Source organism: Petromyzon marinus, chromosome 39 (assembly GCF_048934315.1).
Source record: "Petromyzon marinus isolate PM22_M1 ecotype Great Lakes invasive population chromosome 39, UKy_Petmar_22M1.pri1.0, whole genome shotgun sequence".
Taxonomy (NCBI): domain Eukaryota; kingdom Metazoa; phylum Chordata; class Hyperoartia; order Petromyzontiformes; family Petromyzontidae; genus Petromyzon; species Petromyzon marinus.
The window spans coordinates 8,350,578-8,364,900 of NC_133705.1; the positions used below are offsets into that span (position 1 = coordinate 8,350,578).

General features: G+C 50.0%; 1 long non-coding RNA gene across 1 annotated transcript; it reads right to left on the reverse strand.

Moving 5' to 3' along the window:
* Nucleotides 1-4,158: 4,158 nt before the first annotated feature.
* LOC116950522 (uncharacterized) lies at nt 4,159-6,113 on the reverse strand. Its single transcript, XR_004404037.2, has 2 exons — nt 5,065-6,113; nt 4,159-5,028 (listed from the first exon to the last, which is right to left on the reverse strand). It is a non-coding gene; the product is annotated as an uncharacterized LOC116950522 (long non-coding RNA).
* Between the last annotated feature and the right edge of the window lie 8,210 nt (nt 6,114-14,323).

Genomic DNA, 14,323 nt, shown 5'->3' on the forward strand with positions numbered 1-14,323 from the left:
GTGTGTGCCTCAGTGACTACCCACGGCCTTCATAGGTGCTCGCTAATAGCACTTGCCCATACAGTCTGTTAAGGCTAAACGGGGGATCTTCGTCTTTGTGCCACGATTATCTGAACCGGTCCTGGGCCTCCCCTAGGTCGACTCAGCCTCAAATAAGCACCTGGTGCGGCGTGGTGTTGGCCACCCACTCCCTCGTGCGCCGTGCCGGCCTTCACAGGTGCCGCTCGCGAACAGCACTTGCCCCAACAGTCTGCCAAGGCTACACGGGGGATCTTTGTCTTTGTGCGCGCGCGCGTGTGTGACGACCCACGTGACTGCCCGTGACTGCGCGCGTCACCTGGCCCAGCGCCGCCGTTCCTGAACCACGCACCCTCACCTGCCCGTTGCCATGGAGACATCAACCACTCGAGGATGAAGAGGCAACCGCTTTAGCAACGGCGGAGTGGGCGGAGCAACTCTCCCTTCCCCCCACCCACTCCCCCCCCACACTCATCACCTCGCATCCTCATGAATAACAAGTAGCCCCACCTGTCAATCAAGTCTTTTGCCAATCCACTGTTGGATGAAGGCCTCCTCCCCACGTGTTGTGTCTGCGCGGGGCCGGCCCGATGAGACGGCACAGCCCCACTGATGTTGTGAGCCGTGGACGGGGAACATGTGGCGCAGTGCGCTAACCACTGCGCCACCGCTCCCACCTGCGGGAGAGGAGCGTGGGGAGGGAGGGGAGCGTGGGGAGGGAGGGGAGCGTGGGGAGGGAGGGGAGCGTGGGGAGGGAGAGGAGCGTGGGGAGGGAGGGGAGCGTGGGGAGGGAGAGGAGCGTGGGGAGCGTGGGGAGGGAGAGGAGCGTGGGGAGGGAGAGGAGCGTGGGGAGGGAGGGGAGCGTGGGGAGCGTGGGGAGGGAGAGGGGTGTGGGGAGAGAGAGGAGCGTGGGGAGAGGAGCGTGGGGAGGGAGGGGAGCGTGGGGAGGGAGGGGAGGGAGGGGAGCGTGGGGAGAGAGAGGAGCGTGGGGAGAGGAGCGTGGGGAGGGAGGGGAGCGTGGGGAGGGAGGGGAGCGTGGGGAGGGAGGGGGAGGGAGGGGAGCGTGGGGAGGGAGAGGAGCGTGGGGAGGGAGGGGAGCGTGGGGAGGGAGGGGAGGGAGGGGAGCGTGGGGAGGGAGAGGAGCGTGGGGAGGGAGAGGAGCGTGGGGAGGGAGAGGAGCGTGGGGAGGGAGGGGAGCGTGGGGAGGGAGAGGGGAGGTAGCTCGGGAGGGAGAGAGAGGAGTCTTGGGGGGGGGGGTCGCAGGCCGAGCTGACGCCGCTCATTCCCTCCCCCCCACCGCGCTGCTAATGTCGGTCGAGGGGTTCAATTAACCCGCGCGGTGCCGCTCATTTACCACGCGTCCCCCTTGAGTCATGAACCCCCATTAACATCATTGTCCTCAACCTTCATCATAGCCATCTTCGTCAACATCATCGTCATAGCCACCATTATAGCCAGCATCATCTCTATCAGCCATAATCATAACCATTATCATCAGTCATTATTATAATACTCATCATAACAACCATCTTTATACAGTCATCCGTCATAAATAACGTCAACCATAACCACAACCACCATCATCACCGCCATCATGATAGTCATTGCCACCGCAAATGATCCGATCGAGATCCGATCGGAATCCCTAATTTCGATCGGATCATTGGAGTGTATTAGTAATAAATCGGCATTTTGCGACGCCCACTGCCACCGTGTACCATATGATTACGTGCCAGGGACTCTATGAGATGCTAGGACAATGGTCTGAGTCCATAACTGGCAATAAGTAAAGGCAAAGCGGTTATAAGCGACTCACAGAATTGTGCGCAGTTGCGTATACAGAGTACACAACTTCCCTAATTGCATTCACCTTCAGCGAGCGCGATGCCAATCACACAACGCGGTTGGAATTCGACCCTCGATCGATGGCTGCGCCATCGCCGCACACGTGTCGAATAAAAAGCAAGGGGCAAGTCCATACTTACTAACAGCTCCTTACTTACTAACAACTCCTCTATCATATTCTTGGTTCTTTCGGTAAAGTCACGTTGAAGGGAAACAATAAAATAATAAAATATATATAAAACAATACAATTCTCACGACGTTTCGACTGCAACACAAGCAGTCATCATCAGGTGTGAAAACCAACGCCAAGAACATTTGAAAGAAGTGGCGGTTGAAATTTTTATTTAAAGCTTTCGTGACTGCAGTGATTCATATTCTTGGTTCTTTCGGTAAAATCACGCTGAAGGGAAACAATAAAATAATAAAATATATATGATAATTTTATTTTTTCCCTTCAACATGACTTTACCGAAAGAACCAAGAATATGAATCACTGCAGTCACGAAAGCTTTAAATCAAGAGTCCATCTATGTTCGGAAAAGAGGAGGGGGGAGACGAAAAATTAATGTATGTTGTCTGAAAGCCACCGTAAGCGTGAACAATCAATTAAGACCCGAAATGGTTTATCAAATCCTTCCAATGATTGCTAAGCCAGAATCCATCTTCTCGGTTGAAATTGTCTCTGTGTTTGTATATGTGGATAGCCTCATGAACGAATCTCTCATGGTAGCCAGATGGCTTGCAAAAAACCTCTGTCTTGGAGAAGTCAATGCCATGTGAGTCTACTGAATAATAACAGTGATCTGCCACGGCCGAGGTGTTGGTCCTACCGTGTTTAAGGTCTGCTTTGTGTTCACGAATGCGGTCCGAGACATGTCGTTTGGTTTCTCCAATGTAACTACTACCACAGAGGCAGCTTAGTTTGTAGACAACAGGGTATTGTATGTCCGGAATCACAGCCTTTTACAGACGGAAGCAGATCACGGATTTTATGTAATGTGTTGAAACGGACCTAGATCTTGTGTTTATTCAAGATTTTGGAGATCTTTCTTGTGATCCCCGCAATGTAGAGTAAAGTAATGGTTTTGAAAGGCTCCTCAAGAGGGTCCTTCTTCATGGTTTGAGTGATAGCTTTGCGGATTGTATAGTCGGAGTAACCATTAGCCTTAAGAGCTTGGTGTACGTGCTTGAGTTCACTGCCTATGTGTTCCTGGTCGGATATGCATTGGGCTCTATGGTGCAGAGTCTTGATGAGAGAATTCTTCTGTGATAGATGGTGGTGGGAATCCGGTTTAAGATAAGCATCCGTATGGGTAGCTTTCCTGTAGACAGAGTGGCTCATTGAACCATCAGGTCTCTTTTTAATTAGGACATCCAAAAAAGGTGGCTTGCCATCTTTTTCGACTTCCATGGTAAATCTGTTGCAGTCGAAACGTCGTGAGAATTTTAATTGTTTTATATATATTTTATAATTTTATTGTTTCCCTTCAACGTGACTTTACCGAAAGAACCAAGAATATGAATCACTGCTGTCACGAAAGCTTTAAATCAAAATTTTACTCCTCTATCATTTCTCATTGCTGGAGGAGTTGCCCCCCCCCCCCACTCTACCTGAAAATCCTGGCTCCGCCATTGCCATCACTGCAACCATCATCATTAGCATCATCGCCTCTATGGCCAATCTCTCACGACAGGCGTGCGGCCAGAGAACGACGCCAAAAGGCGAACAGCAACAAAGGCAAACGCACATATAAAAGCATCAACAGCTCGGGTTGAGCAGTTATATCTTCGTCAATGCAGACTTTCTGTCTTGCAATAGGTATCCATTTGGATGTCTGAACATCTTAACACAACTGTATTATTGGCAGAAAGGGTGAAACCTATTCTTAGGTTTTCACCAGTTTCATTACTGGCAAAAGCTATCCAGCAGATGTATAACTGCTCTCAACCACTTTCATAGTTGCATTGTCCTTGGACTGCTCACCTTTTGGCGTTCTCTGGTCTATCACTGGTGGTGAGACAAGGCCATAGAGAAGGCCGTCTCAGGTGCAGGCCAATCAGTTTCAAAGGCAATGCAAGTATATTATAATCAGAGCATGTTTGTTTGCATGTTTTGCCACAAGTAATGTGTGGTTAATGCAGACTCGATGCTTTGCAATAGGTATCTGTTTGGTGTTTGAACATCTTAAAACCTATTCTTGCTTTTTATGATTTTGATACTAGCACAAAGGGTCCTATAGATCATTAATATTTATTTTCATATAAATAAAGACACTCTTTTCGAAAGCCATGTGTTCGGTTGCACCGGTACCTTTATTAACACGATCCCACGTAACCGGGAGAAACATCGATTCACCGTAAACAAGCGCCCCACTGCCCGGCCAATCACGGGGCGCCGATTTGCCACCGCGTGCCGGCACTGCCGACCAATCAGGCTTCGAACAAACGACACCGCCCCCTCCCTTCCCGCACACCACGTGTCGCAAAACAACGACAGTACCAACCATTGGCCACAGAACAACCACGTGCTTGAGCACGCTAGCATGCGATTGGCTGTCTCGTACCCGTGGGGGGAAGGGCGGGGGTGACCAATCAGGGCGTAGTTCGTCGTTCAAGTTAAAATATAACGCGACCTGAATAACGCGATAGCTTAGTGCGACACGACAACATCAACATAGTAACATCGACATAAATAACACAGACTTACAGCTCTCGTAGCTCAATATTACACATACATCACGTTATATAAATACAGTGGTAACATGTGACCTTGCATCGATATTCAGTGTGAGAGGATGCGGTACTGAATTCGGCTGGCCGATTGTTTATTGTGAGGGGCTGATTGTTCATCGGTTGGCTGATTGTTAATCGTGACTGGCTGATTGTTCATCGTGGCTGGCTGATTGATCATGGTGGCTGGCTTAGTGTTAAGTGGCTGATTGTTCATCAGTTGGCTGATTGATAATCGTGGCTGGCTGCAATTGCTTAGGATTTGACCAAAATCATTGAGTCTCCTCTTCGGCTGACCTAACCGGTCCACATCACGATCAGTCGACGCCAGCTACATTGAGGAGGCCAATTAATAACTCCCCCCCCACCCACCCCGTGAACACAACCATTATCCACTCGGCAAGTGACGATTCCACGGACGGTGAGTGGAAACGCTTTTTTGTGTTCAGTTTTGTTGTACTCCCCAGAACGTACGGCGCAAAAGAAGTTCAACGAACGTTCGTGCTTGACCCAAGCCGACTTCCCACGGATTCCGTGGGCCGTCGCTTCGTGTTGGTGTCGCGGTTAGATTCAAAGTGGACCACATTCTGTATCTCTCTCGTTTCCACCGCGCTAATTTTGTATTGTTTAAATATAATTGGTCGAAACTCGTTTCACGTCTATGCGCTTCCGATTTTGATTCACGAATCGATTTAGTTCCGTTTTATTAAGCGACTATTCGCAATTATCGTGTATACAAGGTAAGGCCCACCTGAGGTATGTAGCTCTTTTTCAGAAGCGACCTGGCCACAAATGATTGCTCAACGAAGTGGCTTATCGCAGGTGAAAATTTATAGCAGCAGCCAAATATTCTAAACGCGTGAGGTTGATTCTAAAATGTGGAGAGAAAACCCGGAGGACCCCGGAGAAAAATCCACGCGACCACGGGGAGAGAGAGAGACACCGCAAACTCCAAATATACCGCAGGCGTCAAGGTTTGGGATCGAACCCACGGACTCCTGCATACCAGGCGAGGTAGTGAACATCCCGCCACCGAGACATTTAAATGCACCGCTTCGTCTTAACTCTTTCGTTTGTATTGTTCTGTGGGGTATAGTTTCGTTGTATTGTTGTCTCTCGTTCCTTTGTACACGTGTGTGTGTGTTTCTTTCCTCCAGTCACGTTTTGTACATCATCACCTTCACGCTCAATTCCCTTTCAGTAAAAACAAAAACAAATCCACGGTCCAAATTCGAGCCATTACATTCATTGATTAATTCGACGAATTACCAATTTTTTTGATCGATCCTTACGCTCACCCGCGAACATCGTACGTCGATTAAAGTGTTAGTGAGTTTGTGTGCGAGTTGGGCACCATCCCCCTCTCCCCCCCCACCACCACGCGCGTGTTGCCGGAGCGAAGTTGGGATTCGGGAGTTAATTCAAGCGCGGCTGATTGCAGGAAGCCGCGAATCCCGCGACCACCTTGACCTGTTCCACCCCCGGGGGGCCGGCCCCCCCCCCCGCGACCACCTTGACCTGTCCCACCCCCGGGGCCCCCCCCCCCGCGACCACCTTGACCTGTCCCACCCCCGGGGGGGCCGGCCCCCCCCCCCCCCCCCCCACAACGCCACAGACGCGAAGTATCCCAACACGCGAACCCCCACAGTGAGCCGTCCGATTGCCTTTGTGCTGTGCGCGCGTGAGGCCGTGCACGCACGAGTCGTGTACTGCGCGTGTACTGTGAGCGTGTACTGTGAGTGTGTGTGCGTGTACTGTGAGAGTGTGTGTGTACACTGTGTGTGTGTACGTACACACTGTGTGTGTGTGTACGTACACACTCACAGTGTGTGTGTACACACTGTGAGTGTGTACACTTTGTGTACAAACCCACAATGGTGTGTACAGTTGTGAGTGTGTACAGTTGTGAGTGTGTACACTGTGAGTGTGTACACTGTGAGTGTGTACAGTTGTGATTGTGTACACTGTGAGTGTGTACACTGTGAGTGTGTACACACTGTGAGTGTGTACACACACACTGTGTGTGTACGTGTACACTGTGTGTACACTGTGTGTACACTGTGAGTGTGAGTACACTGTGAGTGTGTGTGTACACACACTCACAGTGTACACTGAGTGTGAGTGTACTGAGGACGAGTCGCACGTGGTTCGTTTAGCTGCAGCACGGTGCCGTTGCCGCGTGAAGGCGCCATCGACCAACTCCGTCATCCTTCAGTCGCCACGCGGGGCCGGGGAGAGAACACAGCGGACACCACACCATCATCATCAACACCACCACCACACCATCATCATCAACACCACCACCCCATCATCAACACCACCACCCCATAATCAACACCACCACACCATCATCATCATCACCACCACCCCATCATCAACACCACCACACCATCATCATCAACACCACCACCCCATCATCATCACCACCACCACACCATCATCATCAACACCACCACCCCATCATCAACACCACCACCCCATCATCAACACCACCACCACACCATCATCATCAACACCACCACCCCATCATCAACACCACCACACCATCATCAACACCACCACCACACCATCATCAACACCACCACCACCACCCCATCATCAACACCACCACACCATCATCATCACCACCACACCATCATCATCACCACCCCATCATCAACACCACCACACCATCAACACCACCACCACCCCATCATCAACACCACCACCACACCATCATCAACACCACCACCCCATCATCATAAACACCACCACCCCATCATCAACACCACCACCCCATCATCATCACCACCACACCATCATCAACACCACCACCCCATCATCAACACCACCACCCCATCATCAACACCACCACCACCACCACCCCATCATCAACACCACCACCACCCCATCATCAACACCACCACCACCCCATCATCAACACCACCACCACCCCATCATCAACACCACCACCACACCATCATCATCAACACCACCACCCCATCATCAACACCACCACCCCATCATCATCCCCACCACCCCATCATCAACACCACCACACCGTCATCAACACCACCACACCGTCATCAACACCACCACCACCCCATCATCAACACCACCACCACCCCATCATCAACACCACCACCACCCCATCATCAACACCACCACCCCATCATCATCATCGTCGTCGTCTTGCTGCTCACAAACCCACAATGGTTTCAAATGGTGTGGCTGTTCTCGCACACACTGCTCAGGATGTCTTATCGGCGAAAGTGGCTCCCCATCTGAACATTTGTGAAGAACACTGCCCTAGGGTGTCCTTCTCCGTCTTTCCGAAACTTAATAATTTTAATAATTTATAAGAATATAGGTTTGCCCCTTTCTGGCAATGAAAACAGGGAGGTGTTAAGATGTTGAAACACCAAACGGAAAGCTTTTGCAAGGAATCGTGTCTACATGAACCACAATTCTTGTGATGAACATGCAAACAAAAACACTCCGGTAGTATACGATGATGCATTGTATTTGAAACGGATTGGTCCACACCAGAGAGACCTTTCTTTAGAATCTTGTCTCAAACGGTGTTAGACCAGAAGGACTCCAAAAGGCGAAGAGCATATGCTATCAGATCATGTGGTTATTTTTTAGTTTGCGGTTAATGCGGACATGATTCCTTGCTAAGGTTTCTGTTTGGTGTTTAAACATCTTAACACCTCCTGTTTTAACATCTTAACACCTCCTGTTTTAACATCTTAACACCTCCTGTTTTAACATCTTAACATCTCCTGTTTTAACATCTTAACACCTCCTGTTTTAACATCTTAACACCTCCTGTTTTAACACCTCCCGTTTTGATTGCCAGAAAGGGTATTGTTATGTTTTGATGCTGACAAGGGAGGTCCCAATAATGATAATTTATCTAATTATTCTATTTATTATATCGATGTCAAATCTGTAACGCAAGGGCGTTGTAGGGCATCGGATTCCTCCGGCATAAATACCGATTCTGATTTTAGGATGTTTGCAGGCAATACACTTTGAGTTGTTTGATACACAATGGGAGGAGGGAGGTGGTGGGGTGGGTCACGTAAATATGACCCAATACTAACGAAGCTTTGGGTTTATCAAAGTTGCGTTGCTTCGTGCGACGTTGCCCACAGAGTTAAGAAAAAAAAAAGGAAAACCCCCTGGGGCGCAACAAATTGACACAACGCGAACCACTTGGCGACAGAAGGAAAATTCGGCGATAGAAAATGGATTGAGTGTTAAAAAAATAATATATATGACATCCTTTGGTCGGCCAATGCGGTTGACGTCACAAACGCGCCATGCCATCGTGAAACAAAAAAAAAACGGTTTCTGATGGTCGCCGCAAATATTAACAACAAAACTAAAACACTTTCGAGTAACGCACGCGTTGTTTCAGCACGTGGCAGTGAGTAGCAGTGCTTTCGCGACCGATATTATCCGCGAGAGGGTTTTTGTTGTTGTTGTTAGTTTTTGAGGTTCGATCGCGTAAATCCAAAATGTGTCGCTAATAAACCCCACCACCGCCCGACCCGTGGCCAGTGAGGAAGGCTGTGTCACGTCGACACAAACGTGCCAATTCGTGACTGGGTCAGCGCTAACCGCTGTGTCGGAGAGTAAACCCACGACAACATTTACAAATGAGAGTGCCGTGATTTTCGCCGGTAATTAGAACAACCAGCATCATCAGGCGGGAGCTACAGCGCTGTGTAGAAATCCTCATTTTTGCTTCGGTCGAATTGTAAATGCTGTGAGGGTTTACGCTCCGACACATCGCTGCACTGAACTAGTAACGAATTGCCACGTTTTGTTTACGTGACAAACCTTACCAATTGGCTGTGTCGGGTGGTGGAGGGTTTAACGACACATTGACCCGATCTAACCACCCCCCCCCCCCCAAAAAAAAAGAACCCTTGATTATTGTATGCGTGCATGTATGTATGTTGTTGTTGTTGACGATGTTGTTGTTGCGAAAGCGATAGGGAGCCAGGGAACGTCCCCGCGTGTGTGCGCGATTGTTCTTCCATTTTATATTTTAATATTTTATACTCTTTGGTTCTTTCGGTAAAGTCACGTAGCTATAAAATCAAATAGTGATTTATTAAATAGTGATTTATTTGATTTTATACCTACGTGACTTTACCGAAAGAATCAAAGAGTATGGATTCCTGCAGGTCACGAAAGCTTCAAATCAATATATATTTTTTTATATTTTACTTGCGTGAGCGTGCCGGCGCTGTAATAACACACACGCAGGAATGATGTTTAAAGTGGCTTTTTCTCAAAGGCTATCAGCATAACGCTTATTGCCCGGCAATTTGAATCTTTATTTTCTCCTTTTGCCGAGCGCCTGCTCCTCCTCCTCCACCACCGCACGCTGTCATTACCAAGGTCTGCCCGCGTGGCGATACGTGTTGCCATAGCCCGCGGCACTCGACTTTACAGGATTCCAATCTGGTGCGAGCTGACGCATTATGCATTGTGAGTGTTGTGTGTGTGTCGTGTGTGTGTCGTGTGTGTGTGTGTGTTTAAACTGTTATTGCCGTGACCGTGAGCACAGAGACAGTGGTTTGTCGCACGCTTGCACGCACGGATGCATACAGGCAAGGATTTAGCGCTTAGAGCGACCAACCCAGCGACCCCTCGTTGTTGCGTTTCTCCCTAGACCGACTCAGCCCTTACAAGAGCAACTGGCGCGGTGGTTTGTAAAATATCAGCACTGGGGAGACAAAGGCTGCCGGGCGTGGTACTGACCACGCCACTCGCTCGTGTGCCGTGCGTGCCTTAATAGATGCTCGCCAGCACCGTTTACCCCCAACCTACACGGGAGATATGTCTTGTCGTTTATATGCAGTACTGTAACTGTATATACGAGCAATCCACACGGCCTGTTGGGGTGTGATTGTCTGTCTGTCGCAGTCAACCAGACAGCCAGCAAACCTTTTTTTCTTAAATGACATCCAGTGCAGCGGTATGATGAGATGGAGCGAGGGGTTTGTGGAGGTATATCCCAGACACTTTTAAATCCAGATTTCAAAACTACTTTCTTTCGAACTGGATTGTGTGTGTTTTTAGTTTATTGTCCTTCCCTCCAAAACCTCCGATTAGCACGATTGGCTACGCACAAACAAGGCGCATTCCCTATCCATGTTGAACTTCTTTCGCACCGTACGTAGCCAACCGTGCTAATCGGAGGTGCGGGGGAAGGACAACGAACTATAACGCACACGGCAGTTCTAAGGAAATTAGCAGCAGCCCGTGCTTTCCCACCTGATGACGGACGCTTGTGTTGCGCCAGAAACGTCGTGATTCATTTTATTTTATACCTACGTGACTTTACCGAAAGAACCAAAGAGTATGGATTCCTGCAGTCACTAAAGCTTCAAATCAAGATTGAAATTAGTTTTTTTTTTAAATACAGATGTACAAAGGGCCTAGCTCCAGTGGCTTCCAAATATCGGGAGGAATATGCGTTCCAGACGGCCGCGGAAGCGCGTTTGAAAGCGCCGCGCTATGCGGTAGCCACCGTCTTTGCTCGGTGGCCGAGCCAAAAGCTGCCGCAGCCGCTGCCGCTGCTACGGGGACCACCGCAATTCGCGTGACGACTGCTTAAATGCCCCCCTCGACGAGACGCCAAAATTTGCCTGGCGCGTCGGGCGAGGGATGCGTCGGAGTGTCTCACCGTGGCTCTTGCCTCGCTTGCAACCCAGTCCGGACATGGCCCCGATGCGGTCAATCTTGAGGCCGAAGCACCCGTCCTTGAGGTGTCCCCTGCTCCTCGTCAGAGGCGCCGAGCCGTGACGGTGCTGCTGCTGCTGCTGCCTGTAGAAGCCGCGATCGGAGCGGTTTCTGAAGCTCGATGGAGATTTCCCAGCGGGGCCCCCGGCGGCGGCGGCCGCGGCGGCGGCGGCGGGGGCCGCTGAAACGCCTCCGGCTCTCGCCCACCCGGCCGGAACCCCACGGGCAGCCCGGCCCCGGGTTCCAACCCACACGTCGGAGGTGGCGGGCAGCAGCGACGTCCCGGTGAGCGGGGAGCGGAGGCGGGGCGCGTGGAGCCTGCGTCCGTGTGGAGCGCGCATCTGTGGGGGCAGGCGAAAGGGGGGGGGGGGGGGAGACACGTGGCGTGTCACCTCTTGCTGTCGATGATGGTTGATGGATCGTGCGAGATGTTAATTCCCTCGCCTGGTATGCAGGAGGTCGTGAGTTCGATCCCTACCCTGACGCTTTCTGTATATTTGGAGGTTGCGTGTCTCTCTCTCTCTCTCCGTGGTCGCGTGGATTTTTCTCCAGGGTTTTTCACCTCCGCGTTTAGAATGAACATCACGCGCCGAGAGTATTTGTCTGCTCTTGTACATTTCCACGTGATGATAAGTCACTGTAGTCGTCGGGCTATCATTTGTGGCCAGCTCGCTTCTGAAAGAGCGCTATAGAGCTCGGTTGGCTTTACCCGCTGAAATGCAAATAGCTTAGTTTATAGTTTGAGTTTAGTTTCACTTTGAAGAGGAACTCCGAAGCAGTTCGTTGACGACACGCGGTCTGCTTCCGCGGGTCGTTTTTTTAGCACTCTCGCCTTAATAGGCGCTCGCTAACACGAATGTGGACTTTTTGGCGCAAGTGCTGTTTGCGAGCACTTCAAGGCCGGGACGGTACACGAGGGGGGTGGGTGGCCAGCACAACGCCCGACCGCCTTTGTCTCCCCAGTGGCGATGTTTACGCACCGCACCAGGTGCTCATTTGAGGCTGAATCGACCTAGGAGAGGCCCAGGACCGGTTCAGATAATCGTCACTGATGTTGGCCTTGAGCGATAATCGAACTCGGGACGCCAGGTTTGTAGCGCAGCAGCGCGCTAACCGCTACACGACCGCTCCCCACGCACACACCGACACGCAGACACCGACACGCAGACACCGACACGCAGACACCGACACGCACACACCGACACACGCACACACCGACACACGCGCGCGCGCTCCGAGTGTAACAACAAGGCGCCCTTAAAGGCAAAGGTTGGTGGACCACACAGACGTTTACGAGAGCAGTGCTTCAAAGCGCGTGCGTAAGGAGCCGCCGGTACGTAAATATCGGTTGTTTATTCTCCTGGTGCTCTCCGCGTTTTATGCAAAACTACAACTCCGTTAGGTGAATTGGCACATTTGACCACCAAACCTTCCTGAATATTTGAATATTTGGGGGAGAAGGGGTGGTGGTGGTGGTGGTGATCATGAGACTAATTGTGATGATAAGACAAACTGGGAATTTTCGTGGCGTGGAATTTTTTTCACCCACCCTCCCCTGCACATCTTGAGTCGCGCAATCGAAGATCATTTGGATGATTTTGCCGCAATGAAATCAGCACGCACGTGACGAAAAGTCACTTTGGTCGAGCTATCGTTTGTGGCCAGGTCGCTTCTGCAAAAAATAAATTAATACCTCGACGGGGGCTTCACCTGGTAAGATAACGAAACCATTTTGAGTTTAATTTGTATTTATGTTTTTAAGTAATTTGTTTACCTTTCCTATACTTGTCCCACTGTCGGAGTTTGTTTTGTGTTTTTGTTCTGGCCCCCGTGCCCCTGTTGGACATCTGTGGGAGGGGAAGAGCTTTATAGCTCATCGGATTCCTCCTGCATTTATAAATGCTTCTGATATTTAGCGTCGGGAAACGAAATGACCGTGAAGCCAGGCAGGAACTAGAATCCGGAGTCCCTCTCCGTGTAACCTTGAGCAGTTACCTCGGTAAAACCACGACCATCACCACCAGCACCATCACCACCATCACCACCACCAGCAATTAATAAACAAACTCGGGGCTAAGAGTTTAGGGTCGTTGACCTCCCCCCACTCATTGAAGCGTCATTATCGCCGCATCGTTACAGCGAGCGCTTTGATTTCACAAGTGACGCAACGCTCATTCATTTCATCGGAATTTATAGGCAGCGGTAAAAGTCGCGTGTAGATGTATATACTACATGCGGTATAGATCTTGGTTTTTTACAAATATCACACGTGTTTTATGTAACTTGGCGCTTGCGTATACTTTATAACTAACTAGAATTGGGACTAGAAAACACATTTTTCTACAAAATTCAACTAAAGTTATGTGAAACGGCGACGTTACATTGAAGTGTTTCGTCTCGTGGATTTAAAAAAAAACCGTGGGTGGTGACCAAATGCAATTGAACGAAATAAAAAAAAACAAATAGAATCGGTGACATTTCAGGCAATGGTCCTGCTTCGTAGCACATAAGGGCCGTGCTTTTGAAGAAGGGCAATAGCCTGAAACGTCGCCAATTATGTTTTTTTTGTTTAAGGCCACGCACAGAGGGCTATTGACTAGAGTGTTGCGTGATTTGTTGTTGTTATTTGTGCACCAATGCCATGTACGTGCGTATGTTGAACTTCTTTTGCGCCGTACGTAGCCAACCGTGTTAATCGGAGGTCAGCCCAGAAGACTCCCCCTTACAAAAACTCCCAAGCGATCAGCAACCAACAGCACTATCAGAGATCGTAGAGTTACCACAAGGGATGAGTTCAACAAGAGACAATTACGAGTGGGGGGGGGGATGGGGGGGGTGTTGTGGCACTCTGCATCGCTATTGGATCCTGCTGCGATGAGTGTTGGCCGAGGATGTGCCAGGTCACCACTAGGTCGACTCAGCCTTTTGAAACTATTAAACTAAAAAAATATATATTTTTATTTTTGCCAGATAAGGTGGCTCTTG